We start from the raw sequence: 19,390 nt of genomic DNA, 5'->3' as shown, positions 1-19,390 counted from the left end.
TGCTGTTTTGTTTTAATTTTTAAAAATTATGGTTGTATTTTTTCTTCCTGGACAGATACACTGAGTAGGTGTGATCTCAGCTTATGGAAGAAAATTTTCAGAAAGAATCATAGTCCATAGCATAACATGACATCATGAAAGAATGTATTATGTGTGTTTCTCTTAAGTATATTCTGCTCTGTAGGCAGAATAAGGACCAGAAGGTGATGGCAGGACGTTTCAGTGAATGTTGCAGAATAACAAAATAACAGAGTTGGAAGGGACCTTGGAGGTCTTCTAGTCAAACCCCATGCTTACGGAGGAAACCCTATACAATTTTGGACATGTGACTATCCAGTCTTTTCTTAAAAGCCTCCAGTGATGGAGCATACACCACTTCTGAAGTCAATCTATTCCACTGGTTAATTGTTCTCACTGTTAAGAAGTTTCTTCTTAATTCCAGGATGCTTCTCTCCTTGATTAGTTTCCATCCATTATTTCTTGTCCTACCTTCAGGTGCTTTGAAAGATAGGTTGACCTTCTCTTCCTTGTGGCAGCCCTTCAAATACTGGAATACTGCTATCATGTCTTCCCTAGTCCTTCTTTTCTCTAGATCAAGGGTCTTCAACCTTAAACACTGAAAGAGCCATTTGGACCAGTTTCCCACAGAAAAGAAAACATCGGGAGCCACAAAACCCTTCCCGTGCCTGACTATTTTTTGAGCGGCCACAAAACTTGCATATGTAGTTGAATTAAATGTTCTGTTTTCTTCTGAAACTTTTCTTTTTTTGGCTTTATCCATGGTTGGCCTACCAGGGATTGAAAAGCTCAATAAATCACATGCTGGTGGGTGTCGCACATTGGCGATTGTGACACAAATTTTGAGTGACAGGGAGCCGCAGCAGAGGGGTGAAAGAGCCACATGCGGCTCCAGAGCTGCAGGTTGCTGACCCCTGCTCTAGATTAACCATACCCAATTCTTGCAACCGTTCTTGATATGCTTTAGTCTCCAGGCCGTTAAACATCTCTGCACTCTTTCCAGAGTCTCAACATCTTTTTTTACATTGTGGTGACCAAAACTGGATGCCGTATTCTAAGTGTGGCCTTGCTAAGGCTTTATAAAGTTGTACTAATATTTCATGTGCTCTTGATTTTAAAGGCTTAAGAGAACTCAACGGCAAAATAGCTGAGAACAAGAGAAAGAGAACGGGATACGAAAGGCAAAGAAAGGGCACTTGGATGAATCCAACATTGAAGAAATAATTGATTCAAATGGTGAAATTTATTTCAGATAAACGATATGCATATGGTCAGAGAGATAGGGCTGGTTTTTGCAGTGTTTGAAAGAATTAGCCCGCTGCTTTGGACTTGTGCAGTTCCATGATGTTGACTCTGTGTAAAAATCCTCTTTTGTAGCTCCTGGATTTGTGCTAGTAATAGTTGGTTTGTTAATGTTCTCGTGTGTGTATGTGTGTGGGGTGGATGAGTCTTTTCCCCTTGCTCCGTGATTCTAGGATGTTAGAAAGCTGATAGCCTGTTTCCCTGAAAATAAGACCTCCCTGGATAATAAGCCCAATCGGGCTTTTGAGTGCATGCGCTAAAATAAGCCCCCCCCAAAAATAAGCCCTCCCCGAAAATAAGCCCTCCCCAAAAATATTTAAACGCCTGCGCAGCTGGTCCCCACCATTTCCTCTGGTTAGGGTTAGGGAGACAGAGCTGGAAATCAGGTAAGACGGCAAGAGGAGCCCCGTCTTGCTCCACACGCCCCAAAATAATAAGACCTCCTCGAAAATAAGGCCAAACACTTATTTCGGGGTTCAAAAAAATATAAGACAGGGTCTTATTTTTGGGGAAACACAATATGACTCAATCCACTTTTTAAAGGCCGAAGAAAGAAAAGTGTATGGTATGGTATGGACCACTTTATCTTTCATTAAATAATTATTTATCTAATATTGTGAATCAATGCTTGAGAGCCTGTGCTTAGATGACAGAAAATATTAATAGAGGGGAGTGGAGAAAGATTGTGAAAAGCATATTAAGGTTTTTAGCTCTAAGATTAACGGTGTGACTGTCCACTCACTATTTTCATTGTAACACAAACATCTTGGCATTCCTAGGCAAATTAATACCTATAGCGGGATGAAAATGTGTTATCACCGTTCAGGTCAGAGGCAGACCGAATTGTGTTATGTGATAAGTTGTAATTCTATCAGACTCCCTTTGAAGATTGTTTGTTGAAGAATAATTTCTTTAAGATCTATTACAAGCTGTCCTTGGAAATGGGCAAATATCTCCCACTGTGTTCTGACTATAAACTCCTTCTGATTTTAGGTTTGACTCGGGATTATTACTTTACATAAATAACTGGCTCTTTTGGCCTGCCAAGATTAGTTCTTCCAGATCCGTTACAGGGTAGGCTAGCAATGTTCATATTTTGTGTTCCAGCAGGAAATATTTGCTGTCTTGAGAACAAGGCAAGAATTCTCCAAGGGGAAAGGGGGTGATAATGAAGAGGCTTTCTTGGAAAATTGGCTTTTTATGGGGATGCTTAGTGAGAAATAGATCTGTGTGACTTTCCGTGGAACATTTTTTTTTTTAAAAAAATCATGTTTTAAATCAAAATCGTGTTTCTAGAATATTCAGAAACTGCAAAACAAAACAAACAAACAAACAAACAGATTCCATTGTTAAATTCTATTTAGCCTTTTTATTTTTGAGGCACTTGCACATCTCAATTGCATTAATTTAATGGAATGGATTGATTTCAATTTGTCCAAGAATCTCTTTTGTTTTGCAGAACCTATGTACCTAATCCGAAGTTAAAAATTTGCTGATTTAAGATATGTTTGCTGCAGTTTTATTTTTATTTTGTTTCCTTTTATGACACTTTTATGACCCTCTTGGTTGCGGGGTAGAGCCGGGGCAATTGGATGGAGTTGAGCATTTACTGGCTGGATGCCCTTCCCGATGCCTACGCAGAAGTTCACAGCAGATATTTTCTCTTTGCACCCTGATAAAGAAACATCTGCCGCTGCCTAGATTTGAACTCTCAACCTTCCGAATGGGAGGAAAGCGTCTTCACCTCTAGGCCACCGCCCTGCTCCTGCCATTATTTTATATGAAGTGATAGATAGATTGCATGACAATTTGAAAAGTGACAAGCACACAAATTCTTGGGTTTGCATTTCAGTTTTGAATTCTCCAAAGTAAAGACGTGAATACTGGAAAAGATTAAATTCTGACTTGAAAAAAGAAAGTGTTTCGCAGCCACTATTACCTAGGCCCAAACTTGAAGCTTCATCTACATTTTTAATATTCAACCTCACGTGCTACCTTTCTGCTGGAGGCTTCTTAGCATGAGCCATTAGCTGCCTGTTGGATGTAACCTTCCCATGTCTTACACACAGCTGCACACGAGCCTTTGTACAACACAGCCTTCGTCTCATGCATTGCAACTAAAACGGCTGTTAACTTGTGATCAATGATCATATGATCCATTTAGAGTGTACAAGTTCACTCAAGTTGAACTGGTAAATCATTATCTCCCCCCAAAAAATGCCCTCCACGCTCTTCCTGCTGAGTAGAACATCAGGCTAACATAATTCCACCCCCGGTCACTTAGCAGCTCACAATGTGCTCTTAGTAGTTCTAGAATGGTACAGCGGTAGGCCTTCAGATAAATAGACTAACAGAGTAGGCAGATCATAACAGAAGGCAAGGAATTCTCAGGGGATTTTGCTATTGACATTAAAGTAAATGCTTTACAATACCAAGCAACTGGAATTTGTTAGGATGGATACTTCACTCTAAATTGTTGGAAGCACGGAATCACTTCTTCAAAAATATAAGCGTTAGAGTTGGGGTATTTTATTTTATTTATTTTATTATAATTTATTTGTCAGGTTTGGGGACTGTCACTCTCGGAGATTATTCAACTAACTTGTAGAAACATCTCAAGAGGTTTAAGAGAGGTGGGATTCAGCTGGTTCAGCCCGGTTCGGGCGAACCGGTAGTTATGGCCAGTGGCCCAGGCGCTATCCCATCTTATACAATCGCCGTGTTTTGATGCTGCGCACATGTGCGCAAGGCGCACACCTGAGCAAAGCTATCCTGTCCTATACAATCATCAAGTTTTTGACGCAGAACGCATGTGCGCTCACATTTTCAATTCTGGGCGAACCAGTTGTTAAATTATGTGAAGCCCACCTCTGGCTTTAAGGACTATTTGCATAAAACTCGCAGCCTAGCTCTGTGTTATACACACACAAGCACCCTATTCATTGCTGGAAATCTTTTTTCTTTCCAGTCTTCTGTTCTTATTCTTTTTAGCCAGCCTCCACAGACAAATGAACAAACATTTCATAATCAATTACAATTCTTCATATTTTTGATACAACTCCAAATGTTGGGTTTATGACAAAGAAGGATCTCTCTCTCTCTTTTTTTTAATACAGTGATTGATCCAGAGTTCTATGAATGATCCAGTCCAAAATGTAAAGAATGAAACCGCTTTATTTTCCAAATCTTGAGTTGCTTCTTCAGCAGCAAGGCTCTTGTAAGAGTTATTTCCCAAGGTATCTAGTATGCAAAATTTTTGTCTCTTTTTGCATCAACCACATTTTAACATAGGAAACCAACGTTGAGTTGTTCAAAGTAATCCTTTATCAGTTTGGTTCCAGAGGTCACATAAATAACCAGTGTCAATTTCATGAATTTCCAGCGTTTTTTTTTTTTTTAAAGTTTCTGGCTTAGAAGACACCTTTAATTCTTCTCAATGTTTCAATCGTCATGGAAGATAACAGAGGCTCCAATAGAAGAGGATATTTGTAGCTCAGGGTTGAACTGTGGGGTCCTTGGTACTCTCTGAGCTTGGTTGATTACTTGCACACATTTCAATACCCAACTAGGTAACATTATCAGTGCTAGAGGGGAGTGGGATTTACATATTCCTAGGAGTGATGATGTTACCTAGTCTTCAAGAAAACATCCAAAAATCAAAGTCTCCATATAACAGAGACCAGTTAGTTGGGCAAGAAATTTTTGAGATGAATAGAGATTTCCATCACAGGTGTGGTGTCGGGGCCAATGGTTCTTAGTCAATAGGCCAAGTCATCCGTTGCAGAAAGCTGGGTCAATCATTTCATATATATTGTACTACATAATATATACTATATTACATTTACAGAATGACAGAGTTAGAATGGACCTTGGAGGTCTTCTGGTAATTTCATACTTGAGTATATACTTTTGACATTAGCTACCCCTTGACCTATACTCATTACTTTGGAAACTGGACCGATGAGGATACTAATTGTTCCAAGCACTGGCAATGATGGCGCAGTGGTTAGAATGCGGTATTGCAGGCTAATTCTGCCCACTGCCAGCAGTTCGATCCTAACCCACTCAAGGTTGACTCAGCCTTCCATCCTTCCAAGGTCAGTAAAATGAGGACCCAGATTGTTGGGGGCAAAATATGCTGGCTTTGTAAACTGCCCAGAGAGGGCTGGAAAGCACTGTGAAGTGGTATATAAGTCTAAGTGCTATTGCTAATCCAAGGTATGGATTTTAAACCATAAAGACACATGATGCTTATGATGTGACCATCTCTGCTCTCAAGTTGACTCTGGCCTGTCTGGGTAGTGATTCACTCAGGGGTGGGCTTCAAAAATTTTAGCAAGGGGTTTTCTGCCTGGTTGCTGGGTGGGCATCGTCATGGTGGTCATGGCCTCCTGCACCACGAGGGGGGGGGGTTGCCCTCCCCGGGCTCCAGAAGCTTTCCTTGAGCCTCCAGAGGCTTTCGTTGCGCCTCTAGAAGGGCAAAAACAGCCTCCCCAGGCTCTGGAGGCCCTCTGGAGCCCGTTTCTGGCCTTCCTGAACTTCCAGTAGGCCCATTTTTCGTCCTTCCCGAGCTTCCGCGTGTGCCCTACACTTACCTGCATCCAAAACAGCATGGGGATTCCTGGGAGGGGACGGGTAGGTGGAGCCAGCCAGGAGTGGGATTTGGGGGTTCTCCAAACTGCACAGAATCTTAGCTAGAGGTTAGCTCGAACCCCTGCAAATCCCCAGCAGCCCACCCCTGGATTCACTGAATTTTCCCAGTTCAGGAGGCAGAGGGTCTGGAAATCAGAATAAATTGCTTCTCTCTTGTAGTCTTGACCTCTGCGTTACTCCAACTAGTGCTCACTTGAGCCACCTTTTGGATAACAATAAAAGCAGGACATTTTAATGGGCTGTTGGCACTGGCTAAATGTTTGTAATATTAATTAGAGTTTACGCTTGTTTCTTTGCAGGGTGTAGAGGTCACTCCAGTCAGAAGTAACTCTTAGCGGAGTTATTCTAATGCTTGTTGTTTTTATTGTTTGATTTGTGAATCATCTAGGGACAGTTAAAACATTTTAACTGGAAAATAGCGAAATGAGGAAGTATTAAATAATAATTAAAAGCAATTTTGTTGACTCTGTTGCCTTGTTGCAATTAGGCCGAAAAGCACCGATCCTTTAGATTACAGATTCAGGCTTTGAAGGCACGAATGACATTTGAACAAATACATTTCTACCAGTGGTGAAATGTAAAATTTGTTACTATGGGTTCTGTGGGCGTGGCTTGGTAGGGGGGTAATGTGACTGGGTGGGCATGGCCAACTTTTTTTTTTTTTACTTTTAAAAGCATTTTTTCTACAACCTTAAGAGGTAGCAGAAAAAAAATGCTTTTAGAAGCCTCTGACGATCCCAGCTGAGCCGTGCGATCTTCAGAGGCTTTTTTAAAAACTTTTAAAAGCATTTTTTCGGCCGAAGAGGTTGTAGAAAAAATGCTTTTAAAAGTAAAAAAAAAAAGCCTCTGATGATCGCACGGCTCAGCTAGGCGGGGGGGGGGGAGGAATTTTTGCTAGCGGTTCTCTGAACCACTTGCCGCCATCACTACCGGATCGGGCAATCCGGTCCAAACCAGGAGCATTTCACCCCCGATTCCTACTTAATTTTTTGCTTTAAAAAGTCCCAAGATAAGGGCATTTGTATACACAGGAGGGCACATTTTGCATGCTTGCCTTTACAATGTCGATCTTCGTGGAATGTTTCAAGGAACGGATATCTTGGAAAGATACAAAGTTTTATTACATTTTTAGAACAGATTATCCTTGTCAACCAGATTAAAGCATTCTGGCTTCTTTCTGCAGCTGTATGAACAATGGAAGTGAGGACATAATGTAGCGCTTTACAGAGAGCAGCTTATCAATTTTGACATTAAGTGTGTGAGGAATTGCAAGAAAATGTGAAGCAACTGAGAGGAATAATTAGGGTTCGACAGAACGATCTGAGTAACATGACAACAACGGAGGCCAATGAACTCCACAGAATGGAAATCACCAGATTTGCTTGACCTATATCTTTAATAAATATTTTTTAAAAAAATAAAACCTCATTGCCTTTTTATTAAAGCTAGCAGGGCAGAGAAAAAATTAGATTTGTCTTGTTTTAGGGGCAATTGCAAAGAGAAAGGACCAAAACTTTATTTATTGACTCTGTGCAAATGATCTGTTCTGTTATTGCCAACTGACAAAACAAATCCTTACACTTAAGACTGTTTTTTTTTTAAAAAATGCCTGGACACACACAGACCCGAACAGAGACACGCATCTGCATGCATTTTGTGAAAAAAACAACAACACTGTATTCAAATAAGATCAATGGCTATGTTAGTAGTAGAAAGAACCTTCTCTTTAATTAGAACGTAAGAGCTCAATAGAACAATGAAAACAGTTACTGCTGATTTCCATCTCTGTTTAGTAAATATGACTGTGCTGGAGATAATGTTAAATGTTATTTATTTCTGCAATTTCTCAGAGTCTGTAATGGTTTGCTGGGGCTGACGCTGTCCAGACATAGGGAAGAAAGCTGCTTTTAAAGCAAAACTGTCTTGATAGAAAACAAAGAAAGAAAGACAAGAATTTCCACCCCCCACTCTGCATTTTACCACTCTGCATTTTATTTAGAAGAGCATTTTCTATCCAGTACAGAGATGGCCTTTCTTAAACTAAAACACAGCTTTTAAATAAATCTGTATTTTAAATCTAGCAATGGCAATAGCACTTAGAATTATATGTTGCATCACAGTGCTTTACAGTCCTCTCTAAGCGGTTTACAGAGTCAGCCTGTTGCCCCCAACAATCTGGGTCCTCATTTTACCCACCTCGGAAGGATGGAAGGCTGAGTCAACCTAGAGTCGGTTAGGATCGAACTGCTGGCAGTCGGCAGAGTTAGCCTGCAATATTGCATTCCAACCACTGCATCCCCATGGCTCCTGATCATGAAAGAGCCAAGGTGGCGCAGTGGTTAGAGTGCAGTACTGCAGCTACTTCAGCTAACTGCTAGTTCAGCAGATCAGCGGATCAAATCTCACCGGCTCAAGGCTGACTAAGCCTTCCATCCTTCTGAGGTGGGTAAAATGAGGACCCAGATTGTTGGGGGCAATATGCTATTTAGTATACTGTCTTTGGTGTAAGCCGCCCAGAGTCCTCGGAGAGTGGGCAGCATAGAAATATGATAAATAAATGAATGAATGAATGAATGTATTAAGTATTTGAGATAGTTTATACCAATACTGGGCAGTTTAAAATATGATTTGACACTTTTGAAAATAATTCAATATCTGTAGAATAAAATCCTTATTTTCTTGATGATGCAGATGACAGATTTCAAAGAAGAGGTGAGATTGAAATTTGAGAAATCCACTTTTACAGCTCAGTCACTGGCTATCTTAAAATTAGTTCTCATTTTCTAAATTAGTTCTCTCTCTTTCTGTATGTGGGTGGGTGAATGGATGGTGGTGTGGTCCGCCAGCAGCCTGCGGAGCTGGCAGAGGAGTCGGACAGTGAGAAGGCTGGGGAAGACTATAGGCCAGTCCTGGAGTCTGGGGAAGGCTCTGATGAGGGCTCTGTGTTGCAGGCAGAGATGGGGTCAGGGCCATCTGGGAGTGATGTGCGGACTCCGGAGTCTCCAGAGTTGGACATCAGAGAGGCAGAGGAACAGGAAAAGCCTGTTCCTAGTGCACGCATGCGCAGAGCTGCCAGAAAGCAAGAACAGTTAAAACAAAAGGGACGACTCGGGAGTAAGGCCTGGAGATGATTGGCCCCTCCCATAAGGTTTAAAAGAGGAGCAAAGACATGTGGGCCCTTTGCAGGAAAGCACCGTTGTTAATTCTGTTCCCAGTTGGCATCTCTGTTTGATTCTGGACTCCGTGTGGCTTTGCCAAGTAGGTCTTTGGCAGCGTGTCAAAGGAGATAAAGGTTGGTGATTATCCTGAAGGACTTCTCCCGAAGGACTTTTTGCAACTAATTGGGACTCAGCTGTGAATGAAAGTAATTCACAACTGTTGCAATAAAAGAGGTTTTTGGGACTACTCATGTGTTTTAATGACTAGATAGATAGATAGATAGATAGATAGATAGATAGATAGATAGATAGACAGACAGACAGACAGACAGACAGACAGACAGACAGACAGACAGACAGATGATTGATAGGTAGCAGTGGTGGATTGCCTCCGGTTCACACCGGTTCTATAGAACCAATAGTAAAACCGGCAGGAGCAAAGTGAGCGCGTACAGCCCCATTGCGAACCAGTAGTAAAGGTAAGTAGAACCCACCCCTGATAGGTAGATAGATAGATAGACAGATGATAGATGGAGAGAGAGAAAGACGGACAGAGGGAGGGAGGGGGAGAGAGGGAGAGAGGGAGATAGTATCCAAAGTAGGATCATTTGTGACTTGAGAAAGAATTCTGGGTTGATTTTTCTTGATGATCCATTTGAAGACACATAAGATGCTTAATATCCAACTTGCCATATGCATAAAATCATTTCTTGACCTTGGAGTCTATACAGGGCTTTGAAAGAGAGGGATCTGTTTTAATGATGCACACAGAATTGCTGTACCAACAGGGATATATCATTCAAGGAAAGATGAATTGGGAATGTAAGGAACAAGATTCAATTGACACAATTACTTGGCAGTCCAAGATATTGCAATATCTCTGGAAGCTGACCTGGTATTTATTGCAAAACAAAGTTCTAACTGGACCTTTTAAAATGTATCAGAATGCTAGCTGGCACAGAGCAACATAGCTTCAGTACAAAGTGTTTTGCCAGGAACTGCAACCCCACAAGTACACTTTGCCTATGCAAACAATAAATACTGCAACAATGCTGAAAAAAAAAAAAAAAACTTCCCATCATTCATCATCAGCACTAAGGATGGTGAAACTTGTTATTTAGAAGACATCTTTGGCCCTATACCAGTGATGGCTAACCGGGAGCACGGGGGGTCGTGCACGCATGTGCCCACATCCATAGTTCAATGCCCCCTGTCCCGCCCCCCCACGCATGCACGTGTGACCCCACACACACTCCCCTCGCTTTTGTCACGCGACAGCAAAAACATTACTGGTGGGCCTGGTAGGCCCATTTTTTGCCCTCCCCAGAGGCTTCCCTGGAGCCTGGGGAGGGCAAAAACGGCCTCCCCGACTCTCCCAGAGGCCCTCCAGAGGCTGGAAACAGCCCATTTACCGACTTCCAGTGGGCCCAGAAGGCCTGAAAATCAGCTGGCCGGCACATGCATGCGCGCTGGAGCTGAGCTAGGGCAATGCTCACGTGCCCACAGATATGGCTCTGTGTGCCACCTGTGGCACGCGTGCCATGGTTTGCCATCACGGCCCTATACTATTTCCTGACACTTGATACCTTGCAGCAAGTTTTAATACAGACCAAAGCTGTTAGAAAATTAAAGATAAGAATATAAGAATATCCAAATCATGCAAAGAGTTACAAGGGGGGAGAAAAACCAGAAAATGGTTAGACATCTAGGAAAATGAGGGGTGCTTGGTGCTCTCTGAGCTTGCTTGTTTTCTTGCAGGCATTTTATCACCAAACTAGGTAATATCATCCATGCTAGTAGGGAGTGGGGTTTGCTCTCATTTTATATACTAGTGGCTAGTTGGCTCATGAAACGTCTGCAAACAAACAATCAAACTCAGAGAATACCAAGGACCCCCCATTTCAATCCTGAGCTACAAATATTCTCCTTTAAATGAGACAAAGCCTAATTTATTATGAATAATTATAGGACATCTTGTGTCTCTTCAGATGTTATCAATGACTCAGCAACTACAGTCAATGGTAAAGGGCTAAGACTGTGGTTCAGGAATGCCTGGAGCAATCAATAAAGATTCGTCTTTTTAAGGTATTGCTGTCACGGTCCCAAGTAATACATCTGCAACAATGAGGTAGGCACATTCCTGCCTTGAATATGGCATATTCCTTGGCATAGTTCCAATGTAGGCATATTCCTCAAAGAACATTTTATTGGGACATATCAAATTGGCACAGACTTGGTGGAAAGCCGGCTCTAAGTTCCTGCCGGTTTTACACCCAATTAAAAGTAAAACTTTGTTATTTTCCCTCAGAGTCTCCAGTCACATGGTCCAATCAGCATACAGTCCAGTTGCTAGGTGACCTCAGTCCAGGGGTGGGTTCTACTTTATCTTTACTACCGGTTCACATCGTGCGTGCGCACACACACTTCTGCGCATGCGCAAATCACCTATGATGACATCTGGGTCAGTGGGCGGAGCCTCTTGCCAGTTTTACTACTGGTTCTTGTGAAACGGTCCGAACTGGAGCCGCCCTGAGTCTTCGGAGAGGGGCAGCATATAAATTGAATTAATTAAATTAAATTAAATTAAACCCACCACTGCCTCAGTCTCCACTTTTCGAACACCAGCAGGAACGTCCTTGATTCCCAGGGGAAAGAATTTTTTTTTTTTTTGCTACAACACCTCAGTCCTGAAGCAATGCAAAAAAAAACCCTCCTTAGAGGAAAGCTACAAAGAAAATGGCCACAGTTAGGCCAGCTTCAGGGTTGACAGTTGCATAATTTCTTAGCTTGGTAGATGGATAAATATTCACTTTTCAACTCTGACAATGTCAGTATTTTCAGCTCAGAAAACTGGCTTAAGTGGATGATGTGGTTAGAGAAATGGAGGCCAACAGTATCATTTCATCATAAACTTTAGTATAATTATTCAGTGGCTTCACATTCTGTTCAGGAATTCAAGGCACTATATGTAGCACCGCTTCCTCTTATCTCTCCCCAACAAAGGCCATCCTACGAGGTAGGTTGAGCTGAGAATGATTGGGTCAAAATCACTCTGGCTAAGGATGTACCTGGCCTCACCTGTGTCAACCCAACACAATTCTGCTACTCCACAGTGGCGGCGTGGTGGCTTAGTGGCTAAGACCCTGTAGGTTTGTCAGCTGAAAACCAGAAGCCAAGGTTCGAGATCTGAGCACCATGTGATGGAGTGAGCTCCCATCCTCACCGCAGCTCTTCCCAACCTAGCAGTTTGGAAGCATGGAAATGTGAGTAGATAAATAGGTACCACTTTGGTGGGAAAGTAACAGTGCCGTGTGATGTCATGCTGGCCTCATGACTGCAGAAATGTCTTTGGACAGTGCTGTCCATTGAGTGCTGGCTCAATGGCTTTGAAACGGTGATGAGCAGCGCCCCCTAGAGCCAGCAACGAGTAGCGGAGTAAAATCCACAGGAAATGCTTTTTCATATAACCGGGTCTGATATGGTTTTAGAGTTAGATTTAAAAAAAAAACCAACCTAATGAGGGGAACTATTGTATCTGATATAGGCTGCTCAAAATATATATATATATATTTGTTAGCAACAAGGGAAATATGTGCCATCCATAAGAACTGGAAGACGTTTCTTTATGAAGCCACAACTAAGTTTCATTTCATTCTAACTTAGACTTAAATACTTTTCTGTGACTTCATTCACTGTAGAGGTAGTCTTTGACTTACAGTGGTTCATTCAGTGACCGTTCTAAGTTGCAACGGCACTGAAAAAAAGTGACTTATGACCATTTTTCACACTTATGACCGTGGCAGCAGCCCTATGGTCACATGATCAAAATTCAGATGCTTGATGACTGGCTCATATTTATGATCATTGTAGTGTCCTGGGGTCTTATGATCACCTTTTGCGACCTTCTGACAAGCAAAGTTAATGGGGCAGGGGTCAGCAACCTGCAGCTCTGGAACCGCATGTGGCTCTTTTATCCCTCTGCTGTGGCTCCCTGTCACTCAAAATATGCGTCACAACCACCAATGTATGATACCCGCCAGCATGTGATTTATTGAGTTTTTCAACCCCCAGTAGGCCAACCATGGATAAATCCAAGAAAAGTTTCAGAAGAAAACAGAACATTTAATTCAACTACATATGCTAGTTTTGTGGCTGCTGAAGAAATAGTCAAGCACGGGAAGAGTTTTGTGGCTCCCGATGTTTTCTTTTCTGTGGGAAACTGGTCCAAATGGTGTTTAAGTGTTTAAGGTTTAAGTGTTTAAGGTTGCAGACCCGTGCAATGGGGAATCCAAATTCATTTAACAACTGTGTAACTAATTTAATGGCTGCAGTGATTCACTTAACAAATGTGGCCAAAAAAAGTCATAAAATGGGGCAAAACTCACCTAACAAATTTCTCACTCTGCAACATAAATTTTGGGCTCGATTGTGGTCGTAAGTCGAGGAGTACCTGTACTGTCCATGGATTTTTGAAGAAACCATCGAACCGTGATCATGTGCCGATATATTTATCCATGTATATCTCACTAATATTTTCCCTTTCAATGTCCAACCAATATGCAGTAAAAACGATGAAATACTATAAAACATGGATATCAACATTAGCAAGAAAAGGCAGAGATAAAGGCAGCATGCCTGCAGATAAACGTAGGGTGTAGAATTAAATAAAATCCTAGAATAAATAAATAAGGTCTCAAGAACAATTAACAGATCTGAAAAACACAATGCTTAATGTAAAAACCCAGGGGTGAAATCGACTTACCTTCCCTATTGGTTCGGAAGAGCGTACTCTGTGCACACTCACTCCGCTCGCGCACCCATCAAATGCAATTTTGGACCCTCTGCGCATGTGCAAAGCTTTTTGCGCATGGGCAGAGGGTCAAAAGCAGGTTATTTCCTGGTTAAAACCAGAAAGTAACGATGTCCGGGTGGGTGGGTGGAGCCTCACGCTGCCACTGCTACCAGTTTGCCAAACCACACGCCACCGCCGCTACCAGTTCGCCCGAACCGGTGCGAACTAGTAGCATTTCACCCCTTGAAAAACCCCACAATTTAGGTATGTAAATGTAAAGAAGACCTCCATTCTAGCAGCTGGATATCTGACCAGTTTCAAAACTTGAGGTAAAAAGTTTTACCTCAAAAAGGTTCCTGAGATACATCGGACATGTTAGTTAGACCCAGGTAAGAATTCCTAATGAACTCCCAACTTTGTGTTATAGGAAAAGGGGTCAATTTTACCGAGAGGACAAAAACCAGGTTGCTTTTATTTTTTCCCCCTATATGGAGGTTGTTTTAATCTGAAATGCCAAACGATGAATATATTGATCTGGGAAAAGTTTGAGAGATTAATATCCTCATGATCATACCGCAAAGAAATATTTCAGCCATCCAATGATATTAATGGGCAGTATATAAATCTCAGCACTGAATAGCAATACATCTTGTTACATTCCTTTAAACTGCCTTGGATCAATGACAAAAAGATATATACGGTAAATATTCTTAAATAACTGGATAAATAAGCAAAATTTCATCAACCACAGCGACAGAAATTGGGCTGTTGGGAAAAAGGAGCAACCAGTTTTATATTGATAGTTCAGAATGATGGTTGGTGACATCACTTGCGTACGCTTCTTGATCTCAGGTTGGGTTTTGATAAATTTTGATCCTGGTATTTGTAGTTCTCGCAAACAAAAGTTAATAAAAATGCTGTGGTATGAAAGGTTATCAGAAGGGATCTAATGCAACTTTTTTTACTACCGGTTCTGTGGGCGTGGCTTGGTGGGCATGGCAGTGGAAGGATACTGCAAAATCTCCATTCCCACCCCACTCCAGGGGAAAGATACTGCAAAATCTCCATTCCCACCCCACTCCAGAGGAAGGACACTGCAAAAGAGCCTTGGTAGTACAGTGGTCTAAAGCACCCTGTTATTAAGACCAGCTGCCTGCAATTACTGCAGCTTCGAATCTCGCCAAGGCTCAAAGTTGACTCAGCCTTCCATCCTTTCTAAGGTAGGTAAATTGAGGACCCAGTTGTGGGGGCAATAAGCTGACTTTGTATAAATATACAAAAAGGATGAAGGCTATTGCTGAGCACATTGTAAGCCGCCCTGAGTCTCCGGAGAAGGGCAGCATATAAATCAATTTTTTTAAAAAAATCTACATTCCCATCCCAATATCCTTCCCACTCCAGGAGGAAGGCTATTGCAAAATCTACATTCCCACCCCACTCCAGGGGAAGGACACTGCAAAATCTCCATTCCCACCCCACTCCAGGGGGAAGGATATTGCAAAATCTCCATTCCCATTCCACTCCAGGGGGAAGGATATTGCAAAATCTCCATTCCCACCCCACTCCAGGGGAAGGATATTGCAAAATATCCATTCCCAGCCCACTCTGGGACCAACAAGAGGTGCTATTTGCCGGATCTCCGAATTACTCAAAATTTCCGCTACCAGTTCTCCAGAACCTGCTGGATTTCACCCCTGATCTAATGTATGGTATGTTATTTTGGTTTATAAGTTGCTGAAAACCCAAGAAGCCTTTGAGTCACCCGGACAGCAGAACCTTATTCACACTTCCCAGTTCTGTGGGGGTTTGTAAAAAAAAAAAAATTAAAAAAATTGGTTTATAAAGAAAATGGTTTGAAGGACTCATGTTAGCTTGAATGCCTACAGTAGTAGCCAGAGGAAGTATAAACTCTGAATACTTTTGGTCTATTAAATATTTCCAGTCTCCTATAGGAGGTTTGCAAAAATAAATCGAGTTATCTGTTACAAAACAAGGCAGTTTTACACACCCACCAACACAAAAATTTTCCCCTCAAACCTATCCGCGTCATTATCGGCACCCGTATCCCTGCCAAATCCTTTAACCCTCTTGGCTGCCTGGTTTCCATTCTCTGCTGTGAAAGAAAGAAATTGCTCTTCTTTTGCCGACTGGTCGGTTGGAGAAAGAACCTTAGCAACAGCATTCCTGGGCCTTAAGTAGCTTGCAAGCCTCTTGCTGAACTCTTTGAAGTGACTGTCAGGCCAGATTTAGTTTGTTTTAGCACATTGTCTACTTGTCCAGATGTATCAGGAGATAAAAAGGAGTCATGTTTACACTCTGGGATTTCCCCCCTCCCTCCCTTAAGATGTAATTAAATCGCAGTTTTGATGACTCTCTGGGAGACTGGGGGTGAAATAGAAAGCAGGAATTAGCTGGAGAAAAAGCAGAAGTAACTCACTTGTTCTTCTAACACCTGATAGATTCAAAGAAATATATCTATATCTATATCTAATATCAGTGGTGGGTTTCAGCCAGTTCGCACCACTTTGGGAGAGCCGGTTGTTAATTTTCTGAGCAGTTTGGCAAACTGGTTGTTGGAAGAAATCATTAGGGCAGAGAACCGGTTGTTAAATTACTTGAATCCCACCACTGATCTATATCTATATCTATCTCTCTGTCTCTCTCTCTCTGTCTCTCTCTCTCTCTCTTTCTGTGTGTGTATATATATGTCTGTCTCTCTCTGTGTCTCTCTCTCTGTGTATATCTATCTATCTGTCTTTCCGTCTCTCTCTCTGTGTGTCTCTGTGTGTGTGTCACTGTGTGTCTCTCTCTATCTGTATATCTATATCTATCTCTATCTGTATCTCTCTCTCTAACTATCTACCTCCCTCCCTCCCTCTCTCTCTCTCTCTCTCTCTCTCTCTCTATCTCTCTCTGTATCTCTATCTATTTCTATCTATCTATCTACCTACCTACCTACCTACCTACCTACCTACCTATCTATTTATATCTATCTATCTATCTATCTATCTATCTATCTATCTATCTATCTATCTATCTATCTATCTATCTATCGAATGCATATACACATACGCTCACATAGCCGTGAAGATCTCTGAATCAATTTAGTTCTATTGCGGCCTTAGTCCAGTCTTTCTCAAATGCCTGAGAACTGAGACATATTCTCTTTTTCAACTGACATGAAGGAGAAGGCCTCCATTATCACCCTTGACTCTTATTACTCTTTAAATGAAGAGGAAATTGTAGTCAGTGCAGACGAAACCTAGGCCTGTTTTTTTCTGCAAGAGCTCCGTGTCCTGTTTGGAAATCTAAAAGCAAGTAGCACACCAGGGATGGTGAGAAGTTGACTTGAAATTTCTGAGTTTTCTGCCTTGAGTCTTTCTCCGCGGCGGAATTGCTACCTTCAACTTTGCCATTTCCTCACCAGGGAGACCAGAAGTCCTGTTCCTAGCAAAACAAAAGAAGAATGATGGGATAGCAAAGAGCTCTTTTCTTCTTCTTCTATTTCATTATCCAGCTTGAGCATATCAACCTAAATCTAATCTCTTTGTTACACTTCTGAAGAGATACGGAAGAGCAAACGGTGGCTCTTCCTGGAACTTGAGTAAGAGGACTTCTGTGCCCCGTTAAACTTAAATTAAAACTATTAGGCAGGACAAAGCTAATTAAAATGGTCCACTAAAATGAAATTCTACAGTACGTATGCACAGAGTTTCTCACACTGGCGTCATCTTGCCGATGGTTTTGGAGTGGCCCTGTACACCCCACTGTAGCAGCATTGTTGTAAGCTCCCTTTAAAATATGCACACTTCAGGAACCGCCTGGTTCTTGAACTAAATAATTCTTTTGAGAAAGCTAGGTGCTTAATTTTTTTTTTTTTTTAGCTTACATACGCAAGAACTTCTTTGCAATTTTGAAAAGGTTACACCACAGCACCCCCTTCTGCTAACTAAGCTGAGTGGTTTTAGCTCATCTACCCTGCAGCTTCACGACTTTCCTTCAAGTTAACTTTCCCTGGATGTGGTGCCGTAGCGTAAGCATGAGAGTTAACGTGCAGTAGCTGTCAAATTGGTGTGAATGGCTTGATGAAGAGATGAAGATTGCAGGATCAGTTATGAAGAAGGCAAACCTGATTTGGATTATAATGACTGCTTAGGCCTTGAACAATTTTTAGTTTAGAACAGGGGTCTGCAACTTTAAGCACTCAAAGAGCCAATTGAACCCGTTTCCCACAGAAAAGAAAACACTGGGAGCCACAAAACCTGGGTGGGCGTGGCCAACTCAATGTCACTCACTTCCAGCAGTCACATGACACCCCCCCAGCCACGCCTACCCAGCCAGTCATTAGGGCAGAGAACCAGTTGTTAAAAAACACAGGGAACCACAAAACCTTTTTGACATATCTCTCTCTCCCCTCCCTCCCTCTCCCTCTCTCTCTGTATCTCTCTATGTCTCTCTCGCTCTCCCTCTCTCTCTGTATTTCTCTGTCTCTGCCCTGGCCGCTTCTCCATCCTCTGCCGTCGCCCTTACCTTCTCAGGCCAGGCGGGGAGTGACTGGGAGGGGAGAGCGAGGGGCGGGGCCAGCCAGTGGTGGGATCACCTGACAGGGAGCCACAACAGAGAGCCCAAAGAGCCACATGTGGCTCCAGAGCCTCAAGTTGCTGACCCCTGGTTTAGGCTGAAGCAATCAAAAGCAGCCTGGATCCTTTTACCTGTTGCATTCAGGGTGTGTTTAGCATTTTTTGTTGCTATGTATTTTCTTGAGGTAAGACAAGAAAATAAATCATCGTGAACTGAAACATTGCTGAAGTACTGAGAAGACTCCAAATGTAGAAACCAAAAGCCAAGAGACTTCCAGTTGTTGTGTTGTTGTTGTTGTTGTTGTTTTAAAAAATGACAAATTACATCTAAAAGAGGCACGTGAGGAAGTGGTTTGTAAATGTTGCTTAAAAATCCCAATTTATGCGATTGCCATTTTGATCATTGGATAGGACCTGGGCTAATATGACTATGCTTACCTTCTGTTTAGGGAAGCAGAATGGGTGTGTGAAATCTGGGTTGGTGGGCGATGCTGTATTCTGATCTTTCACAATAAACCATGATGCGGCTTAGAATAGAATAGAATAGAATAGAATAGAATAGAATAGAATAGAATAGAATAGAATAGAATAGAATAGAATAGAATAGAATAGAATAGAATAGAATAGAATAGAATAGAATAGAATAACAGAGTTGGAAGGGACCTTGGAGGTCTTCTAGTTCAACCCCCTGCTTAGGCAGGACACCCTTCAACACTTCAGACAAATGATTATCCAATCTCTTCTTTAAAATCTCCAGTGTTGGAGCACCCACAACTTCTGGAGGCAAGTTGTTCCACTGATTAATTGTTCTAACTGCCAGGAAATTTCTCCTTAGTTCTAGGTTGCTTCTCTCCTTGATGAGTTTCCACCCATTGCTTCTTGTCCTG

General features: G+C 42.0%; 1 protein-coding gene and 1 long non-coding RNA gene across 2 annotated transcripts in view; both read left to right on the top strand.

Moving 5' to 3' along the window:
• The window catches only part of LRMDA (leucine rich melanocyte differentiation associated), a 1,044,508-nt gene that overhangs the window by 810,500 nt on the left and 214,618 nt on the right, over positions 1 to 19,390 (top strand). The gene's annotated exons all lie outside the window — the stretch shown is intronic.
• LOC117669497 (uncharacterized) lies at positions 3,672 to 7,897 on the top strand. The gene is made up of 3 exons (XR_015728536.1): positions 3,672 to 3,696; positions 4,437 to 4,556; positions 7,157 to 7,897. It is a non-coding gene; the product is annotated as an uncharacterized LOC117669497 (long non-coding RNA).

This window comes from Pantherophis guttatus, chromosome 6 (genome assembly GCF_059756535.1).
Source record: "Pantherophis guttatus breed Tessera chromosome 6, ASM5975653v1, whole genome shotgun sequence".
Taxonomy (NCBI): Eukaryota; Metazoa; Chordata; class Lepidosauria; order Squamata; family Colubridae; genus Pantherophis; species Pantherophis guttatus.
Note: the sequence above shows the minus strand (reverse complement) of the source record. Positions and strands in the feature narration are given on the sequence as shown.